General features: G+C 38.7%; 1 non-coding gene across 1 annotated transcript; it reads left to right on the top strand.

The window, feature by feature from the left end:
- The first annotated feature begins 502 nt into the window (after window positions 1-502).
- On the top strand, window positions 503-609 carry LOC127124815 (small nucleolar RNA R71). The gene has a single exon (XR_007804288.1). It is a non-coding gene; the product is annotated as a small nucleolar RNA R71 (small nucleolar RNA).
- Window positions 610-9,828: the final 9,219 nt, after the last annotated feature.

The raw sequence follows: 9,828 nt of genomic DNA, 5'->3' as shown, positions 1-9,828 counted from the left end.
AGTTGGAGCTTGACTGGGTGCGTATAAAGCATTATTACTTTTATATGAAAAGTTAGGATGGTTCTTCCAGTTTGAGTTATAGGTATGCGAGTAGGGATTTCCTTGAGCATAGTTCACCTGCTCTACTTGGATTCCTGTTAGGAGTTGACAATCTGTAGGCGTGTGACCTTGAATTCCACAGACTTCGCAATTTTGAGTTACTGCAACCACGGTGGCTGGAGGTGATACATTTAAGCTTTCAATTTTCTGGGCAAGAGCATCCACTTTTGCATTAACATGATCAAGGCTACTTATCTCGTACATGCCACTTTTTGTTTGAGGTTTTTCTACCATTGTTCGGTCACTTCCCCACTGATAATGATTTTGGGCCATGCTCTCGATGAGTTGATAAGCGTCAGCGTAAGGTTTATCCATAAGCGCACCACCGGCGGCAGCGTCTATTGTTAACCTTGTGTTGTACAAGAGACCATTATAGAAGGTGTGAATTACTAACCAGTCCTCTAAACCATGGTGAGGACAAAGTCTCATCATGTCCTTGTATCTTTCCCATGCTTCGAAAAGAGACTCGTTATCTTTCTGTTTAAATCCATTTATCTGGGCTCTCAGCATAGCTGTTTTGCTTGGAGGAAAATATCGGGCCAGAAAAACTTTCTTCAACTCATTCCGTGTGGTGACTGAGTTGGAAGGAAGAGATTGAAGCCATCTTCTAGCTTTATCTCTTAACGAGAAAGGAAAGAGACGAAGTCGAATTACCTATGAAGTGACACCATTAGCTTTTACAGTATCAACGTATTGGACAAATACGGATAAATGAAGGTTTGGATCCTCGGTAGGATTTCCAGAGAGTTGGTTCTAATGCACTGCTTGCAACAACGAAGGTTTAAGTTCGAAGTTGTTCGCTTCGATTACGGGTGGAGCAATACACGAATGTGGCTCATCTTGCGATGGAGCAGCGTAATCACGAAGAGCACGAGCTGGTTCTACCATCTCGGGTATCGGCGAAGGAAGGAGATTTTTGAGATCAGGAATTTCGATTGGAGGAAGATTGTTCGCAACACGATACTCCCGAATTCGTCATAAGACTCGGAGATATCGTTCAACATCGTTGATTCGTAAGTAAAACAGTTCCCCTTGTGAGTGAGTGTGTGGCATACAAATCAACGAAAAAGAAGGGAAAAATAGAAATAGCCTTAGTCTCTACAGCGTAACAGAAGAGTTACGATATTGACTAAATAAAAGTCCCGGGCAACGGCGCCAAAAACTTGATCGCAACTTTATGAGTCTATTGGGGTATTAACTGCAAGTGCACAGTCTAATCGCGTAGTTTTAAAAGATATCGATCCCACAGGTGCCGCATTAAGCGAAAAACCGGCGGAAAAACGAAACAACAGAGCCGCCACCGTGCGTTATTTATCCCAAAAGAGGGAAAGAAAACGCTCGAAGTAAACCTGGAAAAGACGTGGTCTCGCGACCAAAGAGAGATGGGATCGGGAGTCGGTTATACGAAGGGAAGGTATTAGCAACCCTACGCATCCGTCGTACTCGACGGGATCCACACATAAAAGAAAGGATAAGGGTTGCTAAACACTGCTCAAACATCACACAAGGCTGGAAGGAAACACAGAAAGACAAGAGAAACTAACTCAGCAGGATATCGCATCCTAGGCCTACGTAGTCTGTCAGGCACAGACATCAGAGTCGACGTAGTTCGGGACGGAGGAAAACGTGCTCGCTAGGATGTCGCATCCTATGCATACGTATCTTCTCTGATCGGAGAAGAATCAGAGCACTCGTAGCTCGGCTAACGCACGCCAAACAAAACCACACAAGAAACTGACTGCCAATCGCTGGACTTACGTCAGGAAAACATGGAAACCGAATGCCAATCGCTGGACTTACATCAGACTCCGAACCAACAAACACACACTGGAAACCAAATGCCAATCGCTGGACTTACATCAGACTTCAAGCACACGACAAACCAGACACAGGAAACCAACTGCCAATCGCTGGACTTACGTCAGACTCCAAGCACACGACAAACTAGACACAGGAAACCAAATGCCAATCGCTGGACTTACATCATACTCCAACACAACACCAAGGGTTGAAAAAGAAAAAGGGCGCCCGGAGAGATCATCTCATCTCCTGCCTACGTACCTCATCTGGTATGAGGATCAGGGCGACGTAGTTCCCCTAAACAGGGAAAGAACTTCTATCCTAACCAGAGACAAAGGGAGACACAAACTACTAGGGAGACTACGACTCGAGCCTAGAAGTTGTCATACATACGATCCCTATGTTAAGGTTTCTATCTAACTTGCACAGGAAGCAAGCTATCCTAAACAGCACAGGCAAACACATACAAGCACAATAAAGCAAGCACACACACTATATGCAAACAATTGGGCTCATACAAGGTTAGGCTGTAAAACCAAGCCAACTAGAATGGGGTGTGGTTAGCTCTTAACCCTAACATTGAGAGTTAGGGTGAAGCAGATGAAATGGTAAGTGAGGGTAAGACCTCACAGCTCTTATCCCTGGCCTGGGAGAGCTTGACTCAAATAGAAAGGTGTGGGAGTTCAGAATGTAGGAACTCTTCTCCACAGATGACTGACATAACATGATCTTCGGTTATTATTCACAATGAATCAACACAATGGTGTGAGCAAGGTGAATGACACAACTGAATATCAGGGGATGCATTGCACATCCCTTTTATCTGCCAATTGCCTCTAAAGAGGTCTTTACCTGCTTGGCACAAAAGTAAACATTCACAAGCATTGCCTCTTAAGGAGGGCTTCAGACAGGTGCCTGCCCACATAACAGGACAGGTCTTCCAGACTACATGAAGTCAAAGGAATTATACCTCAGTGGTTAAGCAACCAAGCTAGCAAAGCAAGTTCAAGTGAACTTAAAGCAACTTAGGTACCTGTGAAAAATCTAAACCAATCAGTTCAACTGTATAGACAAACAATCAATAGGCAATAACAAACACACAGACAATGTTCACAATGTGCAAGCCACAAGGCAAACTCAAATGAGTTAGCATCAACCTACAAAACACACAAGTGTTAGTACTCAAAAGCAAACATCAATGCTCAAATGAGGAAGCATCATCAACTATGGACTTGGATGTTTAAACCTGAAATCAAAGCCCACATGTAAGCCACAAACCACTAGGTCAAAGCCTAGGGTCAAAGATGGAGAAAAAAGTCAAAACAGAACCTCAAATTTAACATGAATCAACCTTATCCAATCAAGAATAAGTCTCAAAAAGTCTCACATCAAAATCATTAAGCATATTCATTTCATGAGCAAAACATGGCAAGGTATGCAAAGCTAGTCACATTTGAGACATCAAGAAGAAAAATGCACATCAAATCCAAAATGACTCAAATAATCTTGGAAACATTCATGAGTACACAAGACATATAACATGATCATCATACAAAAAATCAGGAGCATTGGATATCATTTGGCATGGCAATCACCTTGAACGATGCAAACAATCAAATGTGTGACACAAATTGTCACACCAAGTTAGTATGAGCATAAAACAGAATGGGAGCATGGGAAAAATATCAAACCAAAGCCAAAATGTCGCTCAACATGTCTAGAATCCACACACAAAATTTCAGAATCATTGGATAAGAAACAAGCATTTTATGATCAAAGGAACAAAGCAATATCATGAAGGGATACATGTTCAATCACCCTAGGACAAATCATTTTTTTAAGCCAGACACAACTTGCAATTTAATGATCATAAAAAACTAGACAGGATAAGGAACACATAGCAAAAAATTGGAGATCAATTGGAGCATTTTTCAATTTATTGTGATTTTTTGAAGTTGAGGAAAAATTTGGAAATGGAAATGAGCAAGCCTTAGAAAATAGGAGGGAAAAGGAATAAATGGCATGGCATTTTGAAAAAAAGTCTTCAGCCGGATTCGATCTGTTTCCAGATTCAAATGTGGCGCGCGTTTCCTCATGAAACGCAGCGTTTCATTAATGACTAGGACGCCCAGTCACCAGTCAAACGCCCAGTTGGCATGGTCAAACCAATCTGGACCATACAAAACGCAAGCAAGGCAAATACGTGGTCCAATCCCAATGGAACCCTAAGACACGCATGCAAACCAGAGAAAATGTTGCTGGAACATGGAAACCGTGGCCTAATCAATTTCGTAGCTAATGGATGGATGTTCGTAGCAAAATGGTAGCCAAACCCTAGCCAATACTGGAAACGCAGGAGCTTCAAAGGTTGAAGATGAAGATCATGATGATCTTCATCTGAAATTTCCAGATTAAAAAAAATGTCCAGAAATTAAAAACAAGCATAGCATTCGATTCCTCGTTCCACATACATTCAAGATCAAGCAATGATTTACACCAAAACACCATAACAATTCCAGATCGAAGAAAAGAAAAAATGGCATCAAAACTTGAAATGCATGTATCTTCATGGATATTGCTCTATTTCACTCAAAATTTACATCAGCATCATCACCATTCAAGGATCTACATGAATATCACAATAATTTTGAAAATTAAAGAGGTCGAATCCTGACCTTCCTGATGAACAGAACTTGGAATCACGTAATGTAAGGCTTGTAATGGCTCAATTCTTCTCCACAATGCTTAGTGAGGTAGTTAATGATGAATTTGAAGCTCAATTGCACACGAATCCAGCTTAATCTTCAAATGCCATGGATGCTTCAAACTTTGAATCTAGCTCAATATGCCACGATTTGTCTTGATTCCACGTCCAAATTTGCTCAGAAATGCTTCAGGAGGATGAATCAATCAATAGAAAGTGTTCATGTGTGAAGAATTTGAAAAAAAGTTTGAGAGAAAATTTTGGTGATTTTGAAATTCAGATTTGAAATCTGTGTTAATGGCCAAGGAAGTTAAGATTAACCTTATATACTTCATGCTAATGATGTTTAAATCATGTTTAAGCCAAAGCCAAAGGTGATTAGCAACTTTGAAGGTGTGTGTGCCAAATGAGATTTTCACTTTATGCACCCCATGCATGCGTGAACAGTGCCAATTTCTGACCCAAATCCATTTAAAAACATCCCATGCATACTTTAGGATTGGTTTTGTATGCCCATGATTATCCAAAATGATGCTATGCAATTTTCTTCAAAAATCTTCATGAATAAGCCAAAGACCATGCAAATGAAATTCATGTCATGTAATGGTATGCTTGGAAAGTACATGTTATGAGGATCAAAATGCAAAAAGAACCACTCATTTTGGAGCTTTGGTTAAAAAGTTATGTCCATTTGAATTTTCAAACACACTTTGCCATGGTTGGATCATATCTCCTTAACCACACATGAGAAATTCATGATCTTGGACTTTTTGGAAATGGAAGAGAAAGATCTTCAACTTTCATGTTGGACAAAATTTTATTTTAAGCTTTCTTGATGATGTAATCTTGAGTTGAAGTTGGTCCAAAATCTTTCCGTTTTTGGAAAGTTCAAATTACAGGCCACCTGCTATTTTTGGAAAGTCTTGATCTGACTTCAAATTCTTCAATGTTGATGTTTGAACTGTCAAATGAGACTTGTTTGAACATGAATGAAGCATCTCTACCCACTTCCCACCTTCAAATCCACAATTGACTTTGCAGTTGACTTTTGTTGACTTTCATGGGCCTCAGATGATTTGATCATGCACTGGTGAGTTCTGAGCCTTCAACACTTAGCCAAATTGCTTCAAAGTGATCCTTGAATCATATGAACTCATGGGAATCACCCTAGGGCTTTGCTCTCATGGAGAATGCTCTTGTTGCCTTGCACAGTTGAATCTCCTGACCAGTCTTGCCTGATGAGATGCAATGGACTATGCAATATGAATGCAATGTTAATGTAATGTTAATGACCTAAAAATGAAATGTATATACAAATGGGAGGTGCTAATTTGAGGTGCTACAACAGGGACTTAATGAATCGATATACCGTTTTTCTAAGGTTACTTCGTAAAGCTAAGGCGGATGATACTTTGATGATTAGGGGGAAAAGTAAAACTAAAATTGGATCTGGATTAAATATCAAATAACACTGATATTGGTATGTAGTTCGTCGGAATTAGGGAATCAAATCTTCGTTGGTTTCTTAGTTTTAAAATAAGTCTTTTTAGTAGACAATATTGATTAAAAGTCTTTTCTCAAACTCTCGCTCTGTTGAATCAGACTATGGCTTTATATTAGCGTACGCTCTCACTATTTAGTTAAATCTAAAATTACTTTTAGAAAACCATAGAATCTATAGAAACCCTTTTTGAGAAAATACTAACCGTTTAAACACCCTCGTCTCAAACTCTCGCTCTGTTGACTTAGATTATATGATTAAACTTAAATGCTTAACTCTCGTCCTCACATTTAACCTTTAAAAATACTTTTTGAAAATGATTAGAATTTAATTAACTTTAAAAATTTCTTTCGCCCTGATTTAAAGTTAATGTTCGATTTACACTGTCCAGTTAAAAGCTCAAACCATCGTTCTATTGATTTTAACTTCTTTATGTCTTTTACTTTCGTACAAAAACTTTGGTATTAACTCTGTAAATTGAGACCGTAAAAAGAGTGACTATATTTTTAAATAAATTTAAACCAACTCAGTTTTGATTCCTTTATTCCGCTTACTTTACATACCGATATCTAAATTTTTTTAGTCGGACATGTTAAACAAGCCTAAACAATAATTATGCTTAAATACAGCCATATCAGAAAAACAGTATAGATAAACAGCAGCGCGAAGCATATATCAATTAAAACAATAAATTAATGAACCTGTAGAATTAATAGAAATCTTGGTTATTCTCTAGCTTCGATGCTTGAACACTCCACCACAAACCGGTTGGATTTGTTCTTCACAATCTTCGATCAGACAGTAAAATAAAAACACAAAAATAAAATACTATGATCTAACGTAAGGTTAGATCCAGTAAAAGTACATAATAGTTTCTTGTGTAGAAACTATTGTGAGAAAATTAATTAAATGCTTAAAAATTAAGCTAGCAAATAAAAGAAAATAAAATGCTAAAGAAATAAAAATGCTGAGAAAATGGAATGCTGGAAAATATATTGCTGTAAAAGTTTGAACGGCGAAAAGGAGAGGATCCCTCAATTAGATCCCTTGAGGTCTATTTATATTCATCCATAAAGTAACCGTTTCATTCCAAAGTCTCTTCAGTGGGTTTTTTTTAACGTGTCAACGAGTCAAGCGGAAGAGTAGGGGAGAACGTGCTTCTGTTACGCGTCAAAGCCAGAAAAATAGGAGTGGGGGGTGTGACGTTCGTCACACCATGTGTTACGGGCGTAACACTAAGTAGAGGGGCGTGACGCTCGTCACATGAGTGTGGCGTTCGTCACAGCCAATTTCCTTGCCCCAAACGTGGGCTGGGCTTTGGTGAGCTGCTTTCCTACAGAATCCTCTTTTTGCACCCTTTTTCTTTCCTTTTCATACATGCTTCAAATAATGTTACCTGAAATAAATAATAATAGAATACCAAGTAATATCGAATAATATAAGATAAAACGAATCAAATAACAATATAATTTAATTAAATCAAGTCCAAAAATGTGATATTATTTCATGTTATCAAAATATCATGGAGTTTCTAAGTTTGGATGTGGGTATCTTTATTTGATGCCTTGCCTTTTCACCTTCCTATTTTTGTATTGATGTTGCTTGATTCTAAAGTCCAAGGGAAATTTGGGTTTCTATATGACATTCTTGTCTGTGGATTGCATCCCATTGATCAGATCTTTTCAACTCTTAACTTTTAAATTTGTGCTTAGGATTAGTCTCTTCATCTCCTCCCCATTTCATTAATTTCAAATATCCCACTCCTTTTAAAATCTTTTTTGCTTGTTTTTGTTTTCTAACCTTAGACCATTTTGCAAATTAGAAACGTTGGCCTTATTCCATTGCATTTTTTAAACTCTTTTCTTAATCAAACTTGTGAATGAACTTAACTATAATCTCATTCTAAAAGGACTAACACTCATCCTAACCTTTTTAGGCCTTATATTCCTCTTTCAAACTAAAATTTTGTTAAAAACAACTCATTCATTTCGAAATTGATACCACGAACTACGAGGTTTTGATCCCTCGTTTTTATGTTGGTACGTAGGCACAAGTCCGAAGGTCTTATCAAACACAAAAATATAATTAATGAATTATTTTCTCATCCCCACACTCTTTTTATTTGCAAACATCATTTGTATAAAACACATATGCACACAAGAAAGGGCTCCCTAGAAGTACCTATGACACTTTGGGTGCTAACACCTTCCCTCTGTGTAACCAACCCCCTTACCTATAATCTCTGGCATTTTATTAGTTTTGATTTGAAAACTTCTTATTTTGGGGTTTTGTTCGTACTTTTCCCTTTTTCCTTGGAAACAATAAAAGCGTGGTGGTGACACTGGTTTTATTGACGTCTAGCTTATCCATAGCTTGATGGTCATGAATTTAATGCTACAGGGTCTTAGGGTCAAAATTGAGGTCCTACACTTATTTTCGACGACTTCCACAACGCACCCCCATTTATCAATACTGCCAACCTGAATAGCCTCATGTGCATCTTTTAAGGAAGACATGGGTGCCCCATCTTTCTTTAATTCATCAGCAATGGACAAGGCTTGGAATGGTGTTCCAACTTCCTCCTTAGCATCAACATAAGTAAAAGATGACAAATGGCTTACCAACAATGCCTTCTCTCCACCAACAACGACAAGCTTTCTGTTCTTCGCAAATTTCAGCTTCTGGTGTAGAGTAAACGTCACAGCTCAGACTTCATGAGTTTATGGCCTTCCCAACAAGAAGCTATAGGCCGGGTGGATATTCATCACTTGGAAAGTAATTTAAAAATCACTCGGACCTATCTTCACTGGAAGATCCACTTCTCCAATGACAATTTTACGAGAACCGTCAAACGCTTTAACAACCACGCCATTAAACCTCAGCGGGGTGCCTTGATAGGAGAGTCTTGGTAGAGTTGACTTGGGTAACACATTCAGCGATGAACCTGTGTCAACCAAAACATTGGACAAAGCGTCCTCCTTGCAATTCATCGAAATATGAAGTGCCAAATTGTGATTCCTGCCTTCCTTAGGAAGTTCTTCGTCATAGAAGCTCAAATTGTTACAAGAAGTGATGTTGGCAACAATATGGTCAAACTGATCCACAGTAACACCACTTTCAACATAAGCTTGGTCTAACACTTTCTGTAATGCTTCTTTGTGTGCCTTCGAATTCATCAATAATGACAGCACATAGATTTTCAACGGCATTTAGAGTAGCTGCTCCACAATGTTAAACTCAATTCTTTTTATCAGGCGTAACACCTCTTCATCATCGTTAGTCTTCAATTTGCTGGATTCATCAGACCGACACATTAGAGCACTAACTGGATCAACTACAGGAATCTTTGTCTTCTTTCCCACTGACACGTCTTCAACAGCTTTTGGAAATATTGGACTGAACACACGACCACTACGGGTCATCTTCGCTACATCCGCAATATTTACCACTGGGTCTGCAACTGGAAGAGGAACCTCTTAACCATTCTCTACATAGTGGATTATACTGCTATGGCACAACTTTATCGGATGAGTAGGGGATATGGCCCGTTAACCGTATGACCAACGGTGATACCAATCTATTGACATTATTGATGTTGCTACTATTAAATTGGATAACTACCCGCTCAAGGGTTTTGAATACTGGCACTATCACATTCACATCTTTACCCCAATATCGGGACTGGAAAATTTGGATAAGACCTTCATCCATCAACTTCTGAATA

The sequence above is a fragment of the Lathyrus oleraceus genome, chromosome 2, assembly GCF_024323335.1.
Source record: "Lathyrus oleraceus cultivar Zhongwan6 chromosome 2, CAAS_Psat_ZW6_1.0, whole genome shotgun sequence".
NCBI lineage: Eukaryota > Viridiplantae > Streptophyta > Magnoliopsida > Fabales > Fabaceae > Lathyrus > Lathyrus oleraceus.
Note: the sequence above shows the minus strand (reverse complement) of the source record. Positions and strands in the feature narration are given on the sequence as shown.